This window comes from Canis lupus, chromosome 1, assembly GCF_048164855.1.
Source record: "Canis lupus baileyi chromosome 1, mCanLup2.hap1, whole genome shotgun sequence".
NCBI classification, from domain to species: domain Eukaryota; kingdom Metazoa; phylum Chordata; class Mammalia; order Carnivora; family Canidae; genus Canis; species Canis lupus.
The window spans coordinates 29,769,531-29,792,973 of NC_132838.1; the positions used below are offsets into that span (position 1 = coordinate 29,769,531).

Sequence of the window (23,443 nt, forward strand, 5' to 3'; positions counted from 1 at the left end):
GGTCACTATTTTGTCTCTTTTTTTATGAATTTTAAAAATTCTAATATCTGTCACTCAAGTCTTTTTCTCCTCTCTTAAAAAATTTATATTAAGCATATTGGACCTTTAACTATGATATGTATTACAAATATTTCGTCCCAGCTTACCAGCCTGACTTTGGCTTTGATTATGGTATTTTTGTCATGAAAACGGTTTTGATTTTTATATAATGAAATGTGTCAGTTTTTCTTTTGCTGCAATCTGGACTTCAGTCATAGTTAGAAAGTCTTCTCACCCAAGATAAAGATAATTTCACTCAAGTTTCCCTCCTGTACTTGTATAGTTTTATCATTCACATTTAGGTCACTGATCCATTTGGAGTTTATTCCTATATATGGTGTGACATAAAAAATCTAATTTTATTTTTTTCCAAATGGCCAACCAGTTGTCCTAGCACCATTTATTAAAATTCCATCTTACTCCCAGTAACTTGAAATGTCACATTTATTATATATTGAAGTTTCATATTCACACAAACTTGGATCTATTTCTAGACTTTTTCTACTTCTACTATTTCTATTGAATTCTATATACAGGTATGCCTGTATATTCACATGTGTACTACAGTTTTAATTCTAGAGTCTTTATAATATGTTTTGAATATGGAGGGCTAGGGGGCTACTCCTCTATCATAAATGTTTTTGTTTTAGTATTTCTCTGACTGTTCTTATTTTGGTTTTCCATATGATGTTAACTATCAACTTGCCTAGCTTCATGAAAATGCTAGAATTTATTAGGATGGGGACTGAGTTAAATTTATAAAAAAGTTTAGGGAGAACTGACATCTTTATGATGGGAGTTATCCTATCCCAATATGAGATATGTCCTTTTATCAAAATTACTTTTGAGGCACCTAGGTGGCTCAGTTGGTTAAGCTTCTGCCTTTGGCTCAGGCCATGATCCTGGGGTCCTGGAATTAAGCCCCACATCTGGCTCCCTGCTCAGTGGGGAGCCTGCTTCTCCCTCTCCCTCCAGGTGCCTTTCCCTTGCTTGTGCTCTCTCTCTCTGTCAAATAAATAAATAAAATATTTTTTAAATAAATAAAATATTTTTTAAAGATTAGTTTTGTCTGTTGTAGAAGAGTTTTAAAATTTTTCTCAGGTAGATATGTACATTTATGGTTAAATGTATCCCTATTATTTTATCTTTTTTGCTATTGTAATTAGGATTTTTCTCTCATTATATTTCTAGTTGGTTACTATTTGTATATATGAATGCTATTGATTTCCACATGTTACCTTTATATCCTGCTACTCTACTTAATTGCTTGAGTTAATATTATCATTTATTCTCTAGGGTTTTCATCTATCAAGAGCAAACAACCATTCTTGTGGAAATTGTCAAGTTGAATACAAAATTTATATGAAAATGCAGGAAACCTAGAAGAGCAAAAACCAAAAGGGAAACATGTGGTGGACTTATCCTACCTGATTCCAAGTTTCCCTGCAAACCACAGTAATTATGATACTGTGCCTTGGTGTGAGGATACACGAAGAGATGGAACAAAATAGCCTAGAGATGGACCCATACAGATATGGTCAATTGATTTTCTTTCTTTCTTTTTAAAGATTTTATTTATTTACTTATTCATGAGAGACACCCAGAGAGAGGCAGAGACATAAGCAGAGGAAGAAGAGCGCTCCCTGCGGGGAACTTGATGTGCAACTCTATCCCAGGACCCCGGGATCACACACTGAGCCAAAGACAGACACTCAATCACTGAGCCACCCAGGTGCCGCTGGTCAACTGATTTTCAACAAAGTTACCAAGATGACTAAATGAAGAAAAGGAAGTCTTTTTGAATAAGTACTGCTAAACAAGTGGATACACATTTGGGGGGAAAAAAAACTTACCTTGATTATTATTACTGTCTGACCTTTACTGAACTTCTGTAGTCATAGTTTTATTTTTTTAATATTTTATTTATTTATTCATGAGAGACAGAGAGAGAGAGAGAGGCAGAGACACAGGCAGAGGGAGAAGCAGGCTCCATGCAAGGAGCCGGATGTGGGACTCGATTCCGGGTCCCCAGGATCACACCCTGGGCTGCAGGTGGCGCTAAACCACTGCGCCACCGGGGCTGCCCTAGTCATAGTTTTATTGTCTGAAAAAAAAAAAAAAAATCATTCTATAGGTCCACAACTCCTTATTTGTGATTACAAAGTCCAAAATTGAAAACCACTCATTTCTTTCTAAACTTTTTGGTGCCAAAATCCAACCTCACCTAATTTACATGGCCACAAACCTAATCTGAAATGACTTGACACTATATATGTAGCCTCTATGTAATCTACTATATTCATATACTAAATTGCAAATGTATACATTTATTTCATTACAAGTTATTACTCAGACCCTGCTGATTGTGTTCCATTCTACATAGTACCTACAATATATTACTTTACCAAAATCCAAAATGTTCTGATTTCAGGCATACATATGAATGGGATAATACATATAAAGAGGTTAGTATATTGTTTGGCACAGAGTTACTCCTCGGTATATTTTACCTACTACTCCTACTGCTGCTGCTGCTACTATAACCATCACCACCACTGTTATTATTACTATTGTGAATTGTAGGAGTAGCTGTAAAGGTGATTAAACATTTAAAAGGAATTAATAAAAAAATAATGAGAGAGGTTTATTTTTGTTTTTTTGTTTTGTTTTGTTTTGTTTTTAATGAGAGAGGTTTAAAGGAGTGTTCAGTGTCTGTAAGTGAGTCCACTCGCTTTGGCATCCCCAGAGAGGTGGCATTGGTGGTTCAACAGAGATCCTCATGAGGAAAACATGAAACAAAGCCCAGTGCCCCTGAGCAAACACCTGTGTCCTAGCAAACCCAGCCGGAGATTCTCTGTGCACTGCTTATTCTGTTTTATTTTGCAATTATTATTATTTTTTGCACTGCTCATTTTAGAGAGTCTGAAGAGATCAGAAGAGGTGGCCAGTTTCCTGATACAGTACAGTCAGGAAAAGGTTGTTACCGTTGAAAAAGCATTTACTTTTCAAGGAGAGAAGGAAGGGAAAGAGCAGAGAAAAATAAATACAGGAGAAAGACTAGGGAAGTGAAGGAGAAAAGCGAGTGCCCAAGAGGACAGCTCTTTTCCAGAAACACCTTCTTTTCTTGGGCCATTGCTAAGAGTGAGTCATGACCAATGATTATAATTATGGGAACGTCAAGGTCCAATGAAAAACTTTAAGAAATGGGATGTCTGGGTGGCTCAGGAGTTGAGTGTTTGGCTCAGGGCATGATCCCGAACTCCTGGGATTGAGTCCCACATTGGGTTTCCTGCATAGAGCCTGCTTCTCCCTCTGCCTATGTCTCTGCCTCTCTCTCTCTTTCTCTCTCTCTCTGTCTCTCATGAATAAATAGATAATTCTTAAAAAAAAAAAAAAAACTTTAAGAAAAAGTAAACCGTAACAAAACTGTTAAAGTTACTGTTAAAGTAAAACTGTTAAAAAAAAAAACTGTTAAAGTTACTGAACACTAGAAAAAGTAGGTGCCTTGTATTTTGCAGAGTTTAGTGAACTAAATAAACTCGGTTAGCCATAGTGTGATTACAATTCTATTTTAAAAGGATGTCTGAAAAAAAAAATAAAAGGATGTCTGAAAGTAGGTAGGAGGGAGAAAAAATCTCTTTGTTCTGAGTAATAAGGGCCCTGATAAAGGAATCCTCCAGGTTCAGGACAGATGGCATAAGACAGAAATAGGCTTAGACACACAGCAGAGGATCAGAGAAGAAAAGATGCAGACCAGCAGGAATGAATGTGTCAATTGTCTTCACTGGGGCTCCCTGCGTTCATCACCCCCTTCTGTGACTCACCCTACAGCCTTTGCAGTTAGTTGTCTTAGGGACTAAATGTTTGTGTCCTCTCTCTCCCACCAGATTCACATATTGAAGCTCAAACCCTGATGGTATTTGGAGAGGCCTGAGGCAGATAGATAATTAGGGTTAGATGAGGTCATGAGAATGAAGCATGTGAGGCAATTAGTTAGGAAGAGAGCACTCACCAGGAACTGAGTCTCTGGCCACCTAGGACTGCTCAGCCTCTAGAACCCTGGAAAGATAAACTTGCAGTAGTTTAAGCCATCCACCCTCCCAGCATTTTGTTACAGCAGCTAGAGCAGACTGAGACAGTGCGGACCAAAGCACTCACATCTGTTTACTCATTCCCGGAGGTGGGATCAGTCATTTCAGATTAATTCTATTGTCACTAGTCCGAAACTAAAGACCCTTCCCCGTATTTTAAAACTTGTATGAATTGAGTGATCCCTGAGTATTACAACCCGGTGAGATCAAGCCCAGGGAGATCAAACCAGGGAAGCAGCACCCCTTACATGATGCTGCCTGGAGGATTATTTCTGCCTGGGAGTGCTACAAATTAAACAACTGAATGAGGATATAATAGCTACAGATAGGCTGACTTTTCTACACATTGCAAATTATTAACGGATGTCGCGAAGGCAGAAACCGATTAGGCTGAAATCTTCCTAGTGGCTCGCTGCCTCCACCTTCTGGTGATTTGGAGACATAGCAGGGCGGTGGATTAGGGTTTTTTCCCCTTAATAATTCCTTATCACCATTCTTACTACTGAAAATTAATGTCAGCATAAAAACAACCAAAATCTTACCATGTCATGATATTGTATTTGAAAACTTTAAAAAATTCCACACTCTTTTTAATGTCATTTTTTTAATATCTAGGAAAACAGATAATTGGGTATATTGTCTCTTTCTCTGCTCACACAGCCTGTTTGGTTCAGAATTTTTTTTTTTTTTTTAGATTTTATTTATTTATTCATGAGAGACACACAGAGAGAGGCAGATACATAGGCAGAGGGATAAACAGGCTCCATGCAGGAAGCCCAATGTGGGACTCCATCCCAGAACTCCGGGATTATGCCCTGAGTCAAAGGCAGATGCTCAACCACTGAGCCACTCAGGTGTCCCCAGATTTTTTTTTTTATTAAGTGAGCTTTATGCCTAACGTAGGGCTTGAACTCATGACCCCGAAATCAAGATTTGCATGCTCTACTGACTGAGCCACCAGGCACCCCTAGAATAGATATTTTGTGATCAGCAGTCTATTCCATTTTAAAGTAAAGATCAAGTCAAAAAGCATCTTCTTTCTCACACACAGGACTCACTATTATAGATCATTATGAGTTCAAGGCCTATGTCTTGCAAATATATTTAAAATAATGTAGCATCCAATCATGATGAAACCTTTAGTAGGCAATAGGAGAAAACTTCCTTTATGTGATAAAATCTATTTTAAAAAGCCTACAGCAAACATCATTCTTAACTGTGACATGAAAGTTTTTGCTTTGTGTCCTGAACAAGCTGCCACCTAAGGCTAATCCTATTCCACCTTGTACTGGAGGTTTTTGCCAATGCATATGGCAAGAAAAAGGACAAAAAAGTCATATGCATTGAGAAGGAATAAATAAAAGTTGTTCCTCACAAATTATCTGACTGTATACATAAGAAAAAATTAAGTTACAGATAAATTATTAGACTACTAAGATAGTTTACTAACAGTGCTAATGTGAGATAAATTTTTAAAAATCAGTTGTATGTCTGAATAATCGTTAGAATAGAAAATCTTAATCCATTTACAGCACTATCAAAAGACTAGATATTATAAATGGATCAGTTCTCTTCAAATGTATCTCCAGGGGATCCCTGGGTGGCGCAGCGGTTTGGCGCCTGCCTTTGGCCCAGGGCACAATCCTGGAGACCCGGGATCAAATCCCACGTCGGGCTCCCGGTGCATGGAGCCTGCTTCTCCCTCTGCCTGCGTCTCTGCCTCTCTCTCTCTCCTCTCTGTGCATTCTCATGAATAAATAAATAAAATCTTAAAAACAAACAAACAAATGTATCTCCAGATTAAGTGCAAAACTCAAAAGTCCTACAGATTTTTGAAATGAAATCAGTTCTGAAGTTTCTATGGAAATACAGAGGTCTGAGATCCACTTGATGAAAAAGGAGGACTCACTTCACCTGAATATTGTTATATCAGGTGGTTTTGGCTCAAGGCTAGACTATGGGATACAGTAGAGAAAACTGACACATTGAGACATACAATGGACATTTGGTTTATGACAAAATTGGTTACTGCAGAGGAGTTGCTAAAGGGCAGGTTATCAACAAATAGTACTGGGGCAGTTAGTTACCTGGAAGAGAAAATACATATTTTCTCTTTTATTTATTTATTTGAGAGAGTGCATGAGAGAGAGAAAAAGAGAGAGAGAGAGCACGAGCATGGAGGAGGGGCAGAGAGAGAGGGAGAAGCAGACTCCTTGCAGAGTAGGGATCCTGCCGTGTGACTTGATCCCAGGACGTTGGGATCATGACTTGAGTGGAAAGCAGATGCTTAACTGACTGAGCCACCCCAGGTGTCCTGTTAGTCATCTATTTTAATATTTTCTCTTCTAGGGAGCCTCCTTCTCCCTCTCCCCTAGCTCATGCTCTCTCTCTCTCACTATCTCTCATAAATAAATAAATAAATAAATAAATAAATAAATAAATAAATAAATAAATTAAATAAAATAGATGGCTAACAGAAATGAATTCCCAGCGTAAGACTGAACTTCAAACTGAATGTCTGTGTCTCCCTCCAAAATCATGTATTGAAGCCCTTAACCCCCAATGTGATGGTATTTGGAGGTGGGGTTTGGAGGAAGTAATTAGGTATAGATGAGGTCATGAAAGTAGGGTCCCCATGATGGAATTAGTGTGTCCAGAGCTCTTGTGTTTTCTCTACCATTTGAGGACACAGCAAAAAAATTGCCGTTTGCAAGTTAAGAAGAGGGATCCCACCAGGAATTGAGTGCCAGCACACTCAGTTCACACTGACCTTGGATATCCCAGCCTCTGGAATTGTGAGCAATCCATGTCTGTTAAGCCAACCCAGTATCCATGTCTTGCTATGGCGACCTGAGCTGACTAAGACAAAGAACTTCTTGAGAAAAGTAAAGAAATAAAGATTTTTAAAGACAATGTAGGGTACCCTCATGACCTCAGTGTTGGGGAAGTTTTTAAAACGGGACACACAAAAGAAAAACCATAAAGGAATAGATGATAACTATTAATTTAAAATTAAGAACTTTTATTCATCAAAAGATCCCATTAAGAGGGTGAACACGCAAGCCTAAATTGGAAGAAAGCATTTCAACAAGCAATAACAAATTGCATGCAGACTATATTAAGAACTTCTACCAATCAATAAGAAAAAGACAAAACCCAGAAGAAAAAATGAACAAGAGACATGCATCTCCAAATGGCCAATAAAAATTGAAAAAGTGCTCAACCTCATTAATAATCCATGGAATGCAATGGGATACCACTGGAATGGATAACATTTAAAAGTCTAACAAGACCAATTTGGAGGGTAATGTGTAGTAAGCAGAGGTCTCATCGCTGTTGGTTAGGGTGTAAAGTGGTACATTTATCCTAGAAAACAACTTGGCATCATCAACTAAATTTGAACATTTGAATTTCTGTCACCAAACGATGCCACTTTAGATGTACAAAGTGTGCACCCCAAAGCACATGTTCAAAAGTATGTGTAGCAGTAATATTTTTAAAAATCCAAACTGGAAACAACACTAGTATCATCAAGAGCAGAAATAATATATATAGATTATGGCATACTCATATAGTGGAATGAGAAAATAAATAAAACATGGAATCTTAAAAATGTGATGTCAAGGCACACCTGGGTGGCTCAGTGGTTGAGCGTCTGCCTTTGGCTCAGGTCGTGATCCCCACAGGGAGCCTGCTTCTCCCTCTGCCTACATCTCTACCTCTCTGCGTGTCTCTCATGAATAAATAAAATCTTTTAAAAAAATGTGATGTCGATCAGAGGAAACCAGACATAAAAGAATACACGCTGTATAATTCCATTTATATCTGCTGTAAAGAGACAGCAAAAGCACAGTGTAGTGTTTAGGTATGCTTAGGTTAAAGGCATAAAGAGAGCAAAATAAGTGTTGATTGTATTCAAATAAGAATAGTGGTTACTTTTGAGGAGGAAGGAATTTGTGTTTTGGAAAGGGCATGCACACGATAGCCAAACTGTGGAAGGAGCCTCGGTGTCCAACGAAAGATGAATGGATAAAGAAGATGTGGTTTATGTATACAATGGAATATTACTCAGCTATTAGAAATGACAAATACCCACCATTTGCTTCAACGTGGATGGAACTGGAGGGTATTATGCTGAGTGAAGTAAGCCAGTTGGAGAAAGACAAACATTATATGTTCTCATTCATTTGGGGAATATAAATAATAGTGAAAGGGAATATAAGGGAAGGGGGAAGAAATGTGTGGGAAATATCAGAAAGGGAGACAGAACGTAAAGACTGCTAACTCTGGGAAACAAACTAGGGGTGTTGGAAGGGGAGGTGGGCGGGGGGTGAGAGTGAATGGGTGACGGGCACTGGGGGTTATTCTGTATGTTAGTAAATTGAACACCAATAAAAAAAAAAATGGAAAGGGCATGCAGAGGTTTTGGGGGTTCTGGTAAGGTTCTCTTACCTGAGAGATTTCCATGGGTATTAGGTTTCAAATAATTTTTTAAGCTCTAATTTATATTTTACCTATGTTTCTGCATGTATATGTCATAATACAAAAAGGTTTTATATATATATATGTATATGTGTGTGTGTGTGTGTGTGTATGTAAAATTTTTTAAATCCTAGGCAAGACCATCAGGTATGTACGCTTTGCCCGAGCTAATGATCTTTGCAAAACACTCTCACAAATTCAGACACCATAACTCCAGGCCTGGCACAATAGTTAATGTCTTCCCTTTGTTGCCCTGATACAGTAATAGAGCAAAAATAATAGCAGCTAATATTTATGCCAAGCCCTATTATTTGCTCTCCACATCTTATTTCATTAGACCTTATTCACCCTAGGAGGTAGGTACTCTTTTTTTTTTTAAGATTTTATTTATTTATTTGAGAGAGAGTGAGAGCGTGAGTGAACGGGAGAGAGAATCTGAAGTAGACTTCGCACTGAGCACTGAGCCCGACTCAGGGCTTCATCCCACAGTGGCGAGGTTGTGACCTGAGCCAAAACCAAGAAACCAAGAGGCAGATGCTTAACCGACTGAGTCACCCAGGCACCCAGGTACTAATTATAAGTACTCTTATTATGCCCATTTTACGAATGAGAAGACAGGGACAGAGACGTTAGCAGATGGCTCATGAGAGGCACAGTCAGAATTCAAATACCAAGATCAGAACTCCAGATCCTGCACTTTTAATTATGACATGATAGCATCAGCCCCTTCTGTTGCCCCAACATCCTATAGGATGCTTATTCCTGCCCCTGTGATTCTAGGTTTGGAGATCTTGTAGATGGGCAGCATTAAGGACAGAGACGGCTCTGAGGTCATGCTGCTGAGCTGCTTTGGCCTCATTCGGATGTGCGTTGCTGGTCCAGATGGAGTGATATCTGCTAGTGAGAATTAAAAGCAAGAAGTCTTCTCAGGTCTTAATAAGATTGTGCCCTGGCCAGCATAGAACAAACCATTTAGAATTTGTAAGGCTTACCTTTAAGTCCTTAGTGAACAAAAGCTTGGATTTTCTTTTGAGGTGAAATGCATTGTATCCTTCTCACTCCATAATAAGGCTCATTCTCTTTGTGGATTTTTAAAAATTGCTTAGCAGTGAATTCTGAAAGTGTTTACAATTGGGCTAGATGTCATGCCTTTCCCTCTCTGAAGTGAGATTAACATTTGTACTAATTAAAAATATTTTTTTTTAGTTAGGCTACAGAAAATCTCAACCAGATATTAATTTATGAGGACATATTTAAATGGAGGGAGATGGTACAAGTCCACAAACTTATAATTGATAAATATTAACTACATGGAATGAAGGAGTTTAATAAAATTTGAGGTGGGGGGGGAGAAAAGGGAGGAGGAAAGGGAGCAGGAAGAGGAGGAGAAGAAAGATGATGATATGGGTGTAGAATAAAGGAAGGACACAGATTCTTCATTTGAAATCACCCTTAGAAAGCACCACATATTTCAAGTGACAAGCCACCTCACAGAATTGCTGAGAAATATTGGACTTGCTTTTGGTGCTATGGAGTCCTATTAATGACTAGAATGAAATTGTGCTTATTTAAAAGTCTTATGGGTCCTCTGAATAGTATAGTTCTGGTCTTTGAAAACACACACTGACATGGTACATAATTGGGAACAGTCAGTATTTACCTGATTTAACAGTGGAGGCTTTGGTTCTTTTCATTTAGGCTGTTTCATTCATTCAAAGTTCATTCATTAAAGCTTGAATAATACATTTAGCCAATTTATACTCTTTCTTTCTCATTCTGCCCTTTGCTACACATTTTCTGAAAGGATAAATCCCAGTGTAAGAAGGTGCCATGATGACAAGTCTTTATGAAGTACTGTATGCTGTGTTCGAAAAATGCCCAGTGTTGAAGTGAAGGTTAGAAAGGATTTCTTTGCTGTCTGTGTTTTCTTCAGTCCTCATTTTCTGTGGCCTTGAGCTTGGAGAGAGGCATACAAGGAGGTATGGGCTAGAGGGAAAAGTAAGGCAGTGAAGTGGTGGGTGCCAGTATTTTCCAGATTTGCTCTGTCAGCCTGCCATGAGGAGACTTTCAATCTTATGGAGCTGCAATGTTAAAATATCATTAAGTCAGCGGAAATTTCTAGTACAAGTTAGGTTCCTCCCCCTGATGGAAGGGGACTAAAGTTTTGCTTCACTCCTATTTTGCATCAGGCATCTTATTATATTAAAAGAAAATCTTTTCAGTCTATTCCCTTTAAACATACCTGATTTTAGGGTTTAGAAGAAACATTTCCACTCCTTACTCACCATGTTTGTTATGCTCTGGATGCCTAAGTAGAATAGTTGAGCGACAGCATGGAGTAGTAGAAAAAGAATAATGTTTCAAATGAGACATGCCTCGTTCCAATCTTTCCTCTGTATTTACCAAATGTGAGACTTCAATAGGTTCCTGAATTTTTTTTAAAGATCATTTTCATTTGTTTGAGAGAGAGTGCACACACATGAGCGAGCAGGGGGAAGAAGAGAGGATCCTCAAGCAAACTCCCTGCTGAGCATAGAGCCCGACGTGGGGCTTGATCTCAAGACCCTGAGATCATGACTTGAGCTAAAATCAAGAGTCAGACTCTGCACAGACTGAGCCACCCAGGCGCCCTGATAGGGTCCTTAATTTATGTGGAGTCCAGTTTCTACATCTGTGAAATGGTAAATGACTCTACTATTGCTTGCCTTGCAGGAGTGTTGTAAGGATTCAGTGAGAACTGCAAATGAATAACTCAAGAATCTGCTTGTGGTAGTCACAGTATTTAACAAGTAGAAGCTATGATTATTGTTGATTTTCCTGTTTAATATACTTATATATGAGATGAGGACTAAACTTTGATTCTTACTTTCTTTCTAATGTCAAGGCAATTTATCTTATTAGCAAGCCAAAGAAGGGGAGGTAGGAAGCTCAATCAAAGATTCATTAAAGTCTTCCTTGGGGGCACCTGGGTGGCTCAGTTGGTTTGGCATTCAACTCTTGATTTGGTTCAGGTCATGATCTCAGGGTTGTGAGATCAAGTCCTGCGTTGGCCTTGGTGCTGAGTGCGGAGCCTGCTAAAGATTCTCTTTCCCTCTGCTCCTTGCCCCTCACACTCCTTCACCCCTGCTCATGTATGTTCATGCATACATGTGCTCTCTCTCTCTGTGTGTGTCTCAAAAAAAAAAAGTCTTTGTAGACCTAGGACAAGAGAAAAAAAAAAAAAAAAAGAGGAACCGAAAAGCAAAATGAAGACAGGAATGAGTTCTTGGTTTTTTTCTTCTTTTTCATTTTTTCAAGATAATTCAATTTAACTTTTACTTAACATTATCATTAGGTTTTGCCTTTGAATACTAATGTTCTTAGCTATTTTTCACTCAATAATTTTTCATACACTGAGTATTGACCCTTTGAAGGACAGCAATTTATTTTTTTTATCTAAACTTTCCGCCATACCTATCTTGAGAGACAAGTAAAATCTAGTGCTAGAATGGTCAAAATAGAAACCCCATTTGAAAGAAAACATGCCCCCCCCCCAAAAAAAAAAAAGAAAGAAAACATGAGGCAGCATTTGGTGGCACATTCGATCACATTTTACTTGTCTGAAGGTGATTTCCATTTTCAAGAGGCACTGTCGTTTGCAGGGAATGGAATGTATCTCATTACAAAAATGGCAGCATAAGGGGCACCTGGGAGGCTCAGTTAAGTTTGGGTCATGATCCTGGGATTCAGGGATCAAGCCCACGTTGGGCTCCTACTTGATGGGGAGCCTCCTTCTCCTTCTCCTTCTGCCCGCTGTTCCCCTGGCTTGTGCTGTCTTTTTAAATAAATAAAATATTTAAACAAAATAAAAAAATAAAATGGCAGCATACATGTTTTAATTAAGCAAGCGCCCAGACTGGGTGTGGAGTGTCTAATTAGCCCCCCACCCCCACCCCCCCATCAGTGCTGTCTCCCTGCTGAGGGATGGTTCCTAGCCCTGAGGGACGAGCTTTGCTAGGAGGGGCGCCTGCCGCTAGCCCACAGTCAGCCATCATAGCGGTTTCTTTTTCTTCCTGAGAATGTTTGCAAACGGAGAAGCATTTTACTGAGTCCATATTTCATTACAAAGTCCATCCCGCTGTGAGTTTCTAGTGAAAACGAGAGAGGCAGAGAGAATAAGACGGAAATGGTGTGAGTCTGCAGGTCAGGCTTGCAGGTTTGCACAGGCCTGTCTCTCCTGGGGTCCCTCCAATCCCTCTTGGTCCTATCCCCAGGGCCGAGAGCCCCTCACATAAATTGAGGGGCTGTGTCTCCATGGAAACAGCTTGGAGAGAATAAAGTTCATGTTTATAGCTCATAACTGTTGATTTTACTTGCTGGCTTTATCCATTAAGTTATCTCAGGGCTGCAGTAAGTACAGGAGTCCCATGGGTGCCCTAGTTCCCAAATCCATTTTTTTCCCTTTCTTTTCCCCCAATCCACCCCTAAAATGTCAAGCACAAGTAGTTAGAGTTATTAGCCTTAGAGTTTATTTGCACAACCCTCCTTGGGCTGTGTTTGATGGATGGAACACAGGCTTTGAAGCCACGATGACAAGGAATCAAATCCTGACTCCGGCGCCAATCTCAATTTCTCCATCTCTAAAGTAGGAATGATGATACTTCTACCAGCTGTTGGAAGGATTCAAAATATGTCCACATAAGTCCCTAATCTGGCGCAGATGGGCCCTTAACAAATGAGAACTAACTATTATTTATATTGTTACTGACCTTCTGCTTACTTAAATGTTTCTTGTCACGTTCTGATTAACAGAGAAAGAAAGTAGGGGCAAGGAACAGAAGGAAAAAGTATACTCTTTAGCAGAGTTATCAGCAGAGCCTATATCTCGAATTAGAAGAAAATGTTTTATAATTAAACATCTGGATTCTTCATGCCTAAGAAGCGTAAGTAAATGATCCTGTTTTCCAGGAATTACTGCCTCAACGTAGGTTTTTAAAACATCTTATGTTGCCTGTGATTTCTCTATTTTACTGTTACATCCAGGCTGTCATCCAGGCTCTCCCAGCCCGGAGAGCCAGACACAGGGGATACGCCCCCACGGCCCGCCCCCACGTACAAGAGCCTCTGCCAGCAAAGCCTATCTGTCTTGTCATGGCAACCGCAGGGTGAGTGATGATGTCACGGAGGGAGGTCCGGAGCCCGCCGAGACCCAGTCTGAGCTGCAGGATTACAGAGAATTATGTTTCAGAGTCAAATGCTCAGGGTCCGGCCAGAAGCCGTCAGCTCAGGGCACTTAGGCTTTCCATGAACAGACAGACGCTGTCTTCGACGAGGGAAGAATTGGGTTTGAAAATGTGACATTCGAGCACAGTCTGCGCGATTCGAGCGGAAGGCACGGAGCTCCCTGGGCGCGCCGGCGGCTCTGTCCCGGCGTTGGGTGAAGCTCCACGTGGCCTGAAGCCTTAGGTCTCGGGGTGGAGGACGACGTGGTCCGGCGAGGCCTGCCCGCGGTATCGGGGGGCGCCCGGGGCGCGCTGGCGCCGGAGCGGCTGGAGTCGGGGCTGGAGTCGGGGCTGCAGCCCGCTTGCTTCCCACGGAAGCGGCCCTGCGGGGAGCGCGGCCCGGAGCGAGGCGGGGCGCCGGCACGCGGCCCCGGGGCACGCGGCGGGCTCGGGGCTGGATGTCCCGGCAGAACCACTAGCCCCGGCGACGCTGCGCGCACGCACGACCCCGGGCCCGACGCCGGCTGGGCCAGCGCTCGGCCGGGCCCCGGTCGCCAGGAGAGAGCCGAAGCGGCGCTTACGTCTGGCGCTAGGAGGCAGCGCGGCCTTGCCTGTGCCAGCCCCGCCGCGGGACGGCAGCCCGGGCTGCGCACCGAGCAGAGCTCGCAGCCCCGCGGCGCCTTGGCAGCCGGGAGGGAGCCCGGGCCTGGCGGCCCCGCGGGGAGGTCGGCTTCCTGCGCGGGAGGGGCCCTCCCCCGGCTGACGGTCGCTGCTGCCTTTCTCCAGCTGGGAGCGCGGCTGGCTCGTGGCGCGGCGGGACCCGAACCCTTAAACTAGGTCATAGTTGTCATTATATTTTCCATGCAAATGGGGGCAGAGGGAACGGGATCACTCCCATCTTGTGCACATACAGTCTTTGCCCTTTTTATTGTGGAATAGTTTCAGATTTTAGAAAAATTACAGGAATAACAAAGATCTGTCACATACACTGCACGCAGATTCCCCAGTTGACTGTTTATGGATGCCTCACCTCGGCTCTCGCTCTCCACACACACACACACACACACACACCCCTATCATGTGCATATTGTATGTTTCCCCTCTAAGCTAGGAGTACAGGCATGTACCTACTACCTTTACTACTCCAGTACCTGGATCCTAACAATGGGAGTACAATCTGGAAATTAACGTTGATACGTTACTTCCAATTATTTCTCAGACCCATTCATTCTGCTTATTGTTCCAATGTTGTCTTCTATAGACAAAGGAGGCAATCCAGGGGTGTATGTTGTATTTAGTTCTGATGTTTTCTTTCCAGGCTCCTTCCATCTGGAAATGTTTCTAATTTTCCTTATCTTTCACGGCCTTAACATCTTGAAGAGTACAAGCTTGCTACTTTATAAATGCTCTTTATTTGGGGATTGTTGGATGTTTGATCGCTGTTGAATTCAGGAGATGCATTTTTGCCAGGAATACAAATACGCCATGTTTTCTCAGTGGATCGTCACAGGGATTTGTCCCGTGACTAGGACTAGTGTTTTCAGTGTTGGAGTAACATATTTGCCAGGTTCCTCTACTTTAAAGTTAATAAGCATTTTATCCTCTTAAAATTTAATGAATATTAGGTGCTTTGTGAAGAAAATCCTTTAAGACTATATATATGCTGCACCTCATCAGTTTTCCCTTATTTGTAGCATTCATTGCTGATTATTGCCTGAATCAATAATAATTGCAAAACGCTGGCCTTAAAATTCCATACTCTTTCTCTATTTATGACCTGAAATTCAACTGTAAGTTAGAACGTAGAGGCAAACTCAAGGAATAGGCAGACAAAAACTCAGAATACCATTCTGTTGGTTTCCTATCCTACTGGCCCATGCGATGGTCAGATTAAGGGAGGCTTCAAGGTCCGGAGACAGCCAAGGCTGAACGTTGTCTCCTGAGGCAAAGGTGCTTCAGCAGTGGCATGCAGCTGCAAGAGCCAGCAGGAAACAGAGTAGAAGGAGTTTGTAGAAAGCTTCCCAACAGTGAAACTTGGAGACTGAATGTGGGCTGGAAAATAAAAAAGAAACGTGGGATGTTTTAAGCCTGGATGGCCAGGATGGTGGTAAGATAAGAGACCGGGATGCCAAAAGGTGCTGGGAGCACAACGGGGCTAACTTCAAGTAGCTTGAGTGGGAAGTGCTGGTAGGGCGTACAGGGGGTGTATCCTCTGCAGCAGGTGGGCCAAGACAACCACCTCAGGAGGGAGGTCAGAAACGAAGACTTGTGATTCATCTGCACTGGAGTAGGAAATGGATGCGGGCGAGATCACTATTTGAGCCAGTTTGGGAGAAAAAGATGGGCAAGGGCAGAATCATAGTGACTGAGGTGGGTGCTGGAAAGAGAAGGCGGCTCGCTGGGGAGGGTGGAGTTGGGGCCCAGGAGGACCAGGACGGGCAGAGCCACAGGGGCCCAGCAGGATGCTGTGCGCCAATTCGCTCGACCGTCTGATCCATCCAGAATCTAGAATGTCTTTCTGTCCCGTTGAGTCTGGGAGGCTGAAAACTACATGATTTCCTTGCAGCTGGAGGTTCTGGATGTGATTTAGGTTTTGGGAATCAGGAGTATTTGAGTGAGACTTGAAAGATCCAGATAGCACTTGGGGCTGCGTCTGCTGTTCTGCTGGCGATGGTCATGGAACTGTCAGATTTTTTCTCTCATGGTGTTCAGCAGCCAGGTGCTAGCCTCATGAGGGACAAGAGGCAAAGATCTGGGAATCCATGTTTTGCTTGTGTAGTGCTAGCAGAAAGTTTAGATCTCTGGATCTCGGCTAAGGCAAAATACATCCCTGAGGTCCAGGGACAGCTTTCTGATTTCTCATCTTCCTGATGCCGGAGTGATAGCGTATCTCCCAGTGGGTCAGATCTGCTGTGATCTGGGAGTCGTTCATGAAGGCCCCGTCCAGAACATCTCTTCCAGTCTTTCCAACAATTTAAAAAGCATTTAAATCCCCCTCAGCTGAAAATATTGGGGTACTTTCTCTTTTCTGAAACTGAACTCTGCTTGATACAAAACCCATTGGAGAAAGGATATTCAAGAATAAAGGGCTAATCAGAATCTGAAAGTAACAGAACACTGTACGCTTGTTATATTGGAATTAAAACAATTTTTTAACAAAGCTGCCAAAAAGTTAAGATGAGGATATTTCATTCATCCCTCTCAATTCATTAAAACAGTTATCATTAAGTCCATAACGTGTACCAGGTATGATGCTGGACATTGGGAGTATGCACGAAGATGGACAAAACAAAGTCTTTTTAAAAAAGATTTTATTTATTTATTCATGAGAGACACACACACACACACACAGAGGCAGAGACACGCAGAGGGAGAAGCAGGCTCCGTGCAGGGAGCCAGACGTGGGACTCAATCCCAGGACCCTGGGATCACAACCTGAGCCAAATGCAGACCCTCAACGGCTGAGCCACCCAGGGGCACCAAACAAAGTCTTTTCCTTCAAGTCTTCTGTCTAGTAGGGGAGAGAATCACACACTTCCATGGACCACACTGTAGCAAGCACACCGATGGAGAGAGATTCAGGGAGCCAGCATGAGAAAGGAGGAAGCGTGCTAAACCTGGAATGAGACTCTGGAAAGAGAGTGGGCTTCCTGAAGGAAGGGCACAAGCAGAATAGTGAAGGGTGAGCCTTTTATTTAGCTAACAAATACCAGATGCTCAGATGCCTCCCCTGGGTTGAGTGTAGCGCTAAGATCTTCACATTCGAGGGCTTGTGTAATCCCCCACACATTCACACGAGGTACAGGGTATCATTGGCATTTTACAAGAGAGGACCCTGAAGTTAATTTAGATCTGACTCCGAGTTATCTGAAGGGCTTTCCATGCAGAGGGAACAGGTCAAGCAAAGGCAAAGGTGAGAAACACACGGTTGGTTCTAGCCAGCACCTGAAAGTAGGGCCCGTCTCCCAGCCTCTGTCGCAGGGCAGGAATCCAACTTCAGCAGAAGCCAGTTAATAAACCCAGGTGGATTTCACATGGACCAACATCCCTCTTCCAGATTTTTGTTAATGTTTCACTTTCCTGATTCTGAGCACCTGCTTAGCCCTCTCCCTTTCCAGCACACCCCCCCACCCCGCTTTTTTTTTTTTTTTTAAAGAAAGTCAGACTGCCACATGCACAATTTTGTTTGGATGTCTGAAGTCTTGGAAGCCTGGATTACCCTAAGTTGTCCTAAAAATTGACCTTGAGAGCTTGCTTGGAGGCTCTAGCGGTGGAGCACAGCTACTCATCTACCCCAGACCAAAGAATGGTGCTTCACTGGGAAGGTCATCCTCTTAGACCGAGTACATGACATTGGGAGGGACTCACATGAGGCAGTGAGGGAGGAAGGGGATATCCGCCTCACCAGCCAGATCAACACTGGGGATCAATGAGGTGATGGATGTCACAGCCAGATTGCCCTCACAAGCCCCCTTGTTCTTTTAAAATGTCTAGTCACCTCTGCACAAAGTTGAGTGCACTTTACCCTGGATTTCCCTCCTATAACAACAGTATATTACTGATTAAAACCTGTCCTTATCATTTTAATTTTTTTTTTAAATTTTTATTTATTTATGATAGTCACAGAGAGAGAGAGAGGCAGAGACACAGGCAGAGGAAGAAGCAGGCTCCATGCACCGGGAGCCCGATGTGGGATTCGATCCTGGGTCTCCAGAATCGCGCCCTGGGCCAAAGGCAGGCGCCAAACCGCTGCGCCACCCAGGGATCCCTGTCCTTACCATTTTAGTGTCTAGCTTTATCTTTGACCTAAGTTCTTGCAGGCCACTCTCTGGACACAGTGGCCTCTTTGTCTCAGGGTGACTTTTGTAGTTTCTGTGAGATTTGGGATTTTGAGTCCTACTATTGTTGAGAATCTACACCGAGTTGTCGAAGAATCCATGATGGCCAGTGGGTGTGGCCTCACGGATGGTGTCCCAACCGAGCAGAAACAGCAAGTGCAGAGATCTGCAGGCTGAAGCAATGTAGACAGGCAGCAGCAAGCGGGAGCATTCCAGACAGCTCCTTCCTCGGGGCAGCTGGCTTGCTTCTATAAGCCATGGGATGCAGGCATTCTAGGTTGAGTGAAGTGCAAATATATCTGGGTGTGCTCCTAGCCTAGATGAGATCTGAAGGAAATATGGACCTTTTCTGGACTGATTCAAAGGATTAAGGAGAGGGTGGTATCACCCATGATTTGTAGGAAACCTAGAAGTCAACATAGCGATGGTGATGCTTTAGGATAGAATACCATTTTCATCTTTAGTACATTTCTAGTTTTTAAGTTATGCTAGGTTTCCATTTCATTCTTTCCTGTTGAGAGCATAAGCAATAGATTATTTTTCTATCAGAAAAGGTTTTTGGCCTTGTACTTCCTAATCTCCACTCCTAATATCCAACAGGAGACTTAAATTTGGAGTACTTCATGTGTAAGAGAGTCAACTGCTGGGTCATTGTATTAATAACAGTGCCCCAAATTAATGTCCTAAAATATTTGTTGGCTAAAAAAATACTATTTTGAGATGATCTTCCATGTTGTTTTGTAACTAGAATGTTTATAAATGTAAAATAAGCATTTTGATTAAAAAAATTGCAAAATGTGGAGACCAACTGAACATATTTCATGAATCCTGTGCCTATTTATGTAACATTTTAATAGTTTTCATTTCTGTACAAAGCACACACACACTCATTTCATTATCTATTCATATTTCCTTCCCACTTCCAACTGGTTCCTATAAAAGTGTCTGAAAAAAATATCCCTCCCTGACTAGCAATTTGCCTAAGTAGTGGTAGCAGTTTCTTACAAGTACTTGATATTATTGGGTTTAACACGTTGTTACAAAGGTTGTCTATTAGATTTTTTAAAAGATTCTTTTAGAAAATGCTACAAATTCAGTACTCCAACTGCCCCAGGACTCCAACACCTCCACAGTCATAGCACAGACTGTGCTGTGGAGTTAGAAGAGGTTTCGATGACTCTGAAGAAGAGCAAGACGTTCAGAACACGTAGAGACCTCACTAAAGAGTCTGGGACCTAAGTGCAAAGGTGAGGAAATAGAACCCAACAGCTGGGAACCACAGGCTTGAACATCAACAGTCAGGACAGCGATGGAAATGCTTGGGTGATCACGGATGATCCAGAAATGAAAGCACATTTACTGTTCGTTTATATATGATGGAACTGAATTGTGCTGAAAATATTTTTCACTGACTGGTGTGACAAAACCAGACTAGGTTTTCCAAGTCATCTTTGTTCATTTATTTATGAATAAGCTGTGTTTTTACTTCCTACGAGAGAAAATGTTATTTTATAAAATCGTGCTCATAGACGATGAGCACTAAGGATAACCTTAGTTTTGGTTTCCCTGGAAGCAGACCCTCTTGCATGGTTGGAGCATAACTGGTTTATCTGGTTGGTAAAGGGAACTCCTTGAAGGGAATGGAGGCATGAGACAAGGAAGGAAAGGCAACCAAGGAATGGAGTGTTATCAAGCCAGCTACCATGGTAACAGCTTATTATAGCGAGGAAAAGGCATGTGCCTTTTCCGAGGTTGCTCAGATGTGTCAATGAAGATGTGTGGCCTGCGGCATGGGCCACTGAGAGTAGCCTTGAGAGTGATTTTGTTTTTTACTGTCCTTACCTTGGCAAAATTGATGTCCACCACTGATGTTGGTACGCCACTTACCTTTTCCAACCCTCTCCCCTCCCCCCCCCCCCAAATTAAATCCAAACAGCCAAAAGCCTGGGACACTGACATTCCAGCCTGAGAGCCTGTCCATTGGCAAATCAGTAACAGCACAGGGCAGGTGCATCTTAGAGTGGAGAGGCATATATTCCTGTCAACTACCCCAAGGAGGAAGTATGATTTCAGAATGAGCAATGGAACACAGCAAGGGATACCCTTCCTGACCTTCAAGTCTGACAAGGACCTCCAAATCCTTACCTAATCCACCTCTTTTATGACATCTTTGGTCAGGGAGCTCCACTTGGGGAAGAAAAGGAGTCATTAGTTACAGTCTATATACATCATTTGCTTAGCTCTTGAGCTCCCTGCACAGCTCCCCAAACTTTCTGCTGCTCCAGTTCCTGCAAGCACCTCCTAAGGTTTGTCCAATGTTCACAGCAACTTCTGGAGGAGTATTTAATCATCCCTGGCTTTTTAGCCAACAAGATCAGTTTAATTGTGTACAGAGGATGTCAAGGACCACCTTCATATATATAAGAATATAAAGTAACTATATAATTCTTGTTGGACAGAAAACATTTTAGGGGATCCCTGGGTGGCGCAGCGGTTTGGCGCCTGCCTTTGGCCCAGGGCGCGATCCTGGAGACCCGGGATCGAATCCCACGTCGGGCTCCCGGTGCATGGAGCCTGCTTCTCCCTCTGCCTGTGTCTCTGCCTCTCTCTCTCTCTGTCTCTGTGACTATCATAAATAAATAAAAATTAAAAAAAAACAAAAAAACAAAAAAACAAAAAAAAAAAACATTTTAGGAGGGGTGGAGAAAGGAGGGAAGATTATGAAATTAAGTAGTAATTGGTAACATCTCAAAAATGATTAGCAATTCTAAACTTGTCCTACTGTTGTAGATAAATGAATTCTCATGGTTTTTTTTAAAAAAGATTTTTTAAAAAAGATTTTATTTATTCATGAAAGATGCACAGAAAGAGAGAGAGAGAGAAGCAGAGACACTGGCAGAGGGAGACGCAGGCTCCTCACAGGGAGCCCGATGTGGGTCTCGGTCCCAGGACCCCGGGATCATGCCCCGAGCCAAAGGCAGACAGACGCTCAACCACTGAGCCACCCAGGCATCCCTGAATTCTCATGTTTAGCTTGCTTCGCATAATACTTAGAATAGGCAACTTATTAGGAAAAAAACGCACTCAAGGCCACTGTTGGGAAAACAGTGAAGTTTCCCACCTTCCGGGGCAGTGTCCTGCCTACCATGAGGATCTCAGACTAAAGACAAAAAAATAAAATACTTCTCATCTATTGGACAATTACTGTGTGTCAGAAACTTCTATTTACTCTCGATCCAACCTCGGTAACTCCTAAGACGACCCAATGAGATGGGCATTATTCTCTCAGATACGGATGAAGAAATCCAGACCTGGGGCACAGGGGTAACTTACCAAGCCTCACGCAGCCCATCAGTGCAGACCTGGTATGGTATTCAGACCTCATTGTAGCACCGAGTGCTGGCTCTTCCCCATTCCTCTGTCACTTGTAACGTTAGGTTCCATCTCCTAACCCTCTTCCCTTTTAGTCTTCTGAAAGGTGTTAGAGACTCAATAATTCAAAAGTTGTCAGTACTACTACTTTCTTAGTATATATTTTTAAACAGCAATCAAAATGTTTTTCTCTTTTGAATGTTACCAATCTTGGCACTAATTACTAAAAAGCGTGTTTAACTTCTAAAATTGTAATCAAACAACATAAAAACCCAAGTAATAGTCACCAAGGAAATAGTCACTAACAAAATGTTCTATTTGTAACAATTTAAAACTGCACCTTCTGTTCCCATACTGGTTCTTTTCTCTCTCTTCCTGCAAGGTCTTTGGAGTTTCTTCTCCAAACTAATGAGGTACCAAAAGATGTAGCAAAATGATGACCTTGAGTACTTCTGAGTGCCTTTAGGTGTCTAGTGAGTAAAAACAGGAGTTGGGTGGGGGCATGACATTTCCTTGAAGGGCATCTATAAAAAAATTTTTAATTGCTTTTTGTGACCTGATCAGATAGCTGTTTCATCATGCCTTTTCATGTTCTTTTCATTGTGTTCTACACAATCGGATGTAGGCCAATAGTCAAATTATTTCTGTTAAGAAAATGCAAGAGGCACATTGGTGGCTTAGTGAGTTAAGTGGCTGACTTTGGCTCAGGTCAAATGATCTCAGGGTCCTAGGATCGAGCCCTGAGTCTGGCTCTGTGATTAGTAGAGTCTGTTTGTTTCTCTGCCCCTCCCCCTGGCTATTTCTCAAATAAATAAAATTGCATTTACAAAATGCAAAAGATGGGAGAATTTATTGGTGCTGGTTATATTTTAATATGCACTAATTTACTTCAAAATGCTTTGTATCAACTTTGTGATGTACATATGCATAACTTTAGTCTTACGCTGAGGCTAGGTCAGATAGCATTTGAAGGACTCCAATCTGGTGGCTGGGTACTCTAAATACTGTCATCTAAATCTATGCCAGTGTTAATCAGCATAAGGGAGGCTAGTAATTTTTCATTAGTGAATGGAACTTGAGTTTCCTAGAAAGATTTTTAGACGCAAAATATATAAAATGAGGTATAACAATCTGACAGACCCTGCAAGTTTAAGACTTTTGAGGACTACTTTGGATCTAGAGCTGTTTGCTCCTGTGCCATCTTTCCCCCAACCCCACACACTTAAGACTGCATTGACTGTTTCTTTCTTTCTTTTTTTTTTTAAAGGTTTATTTATTTATTCATGAGAGACATAGAGAGGCAGAGGGAGAAGCAGGCAGGCTTTCTGCAGGAGCCTGATGCGGGACTCGATCCCGGAACTCCAGTATCACACCCTGACCCAAAGGCAGGCGCTCAACCACTGAGCCACCCAGGCATCCT

At 42.1% G+C, this 23,443-nt stretch overlaps 1 long non-coding RNA gene across 19 annotated transcripts in view; it reads left to right on the top strand.

Moving 5' to 3' along the window:
• Positions 1–3,591, top strand: part of LOC140632665 (uncharacterized) — a 30,723-nt gene extending 27,132 nt beyond the window's left edge. For 13 of the 19 annotated variants that reach the window (XR_012030331.1, XR_012030283.1, XR_012030306.1 and 10 more), the window contains one exon: positions 1,336–3,591. This is a non-coding gene — a long non-coding RNA (uncharacterized lncRNA). The remainder of the gene's footprint in view (positions 1–1,335) is intronic. The other 6 variants (XR_012030303.1, XR_012030281.1, XR_012030319.1 and 3 more) reach the window with 1 other exon arrangement.
• Positions 3,592–23,443: the final 19,852 nt, after the last annotated feature.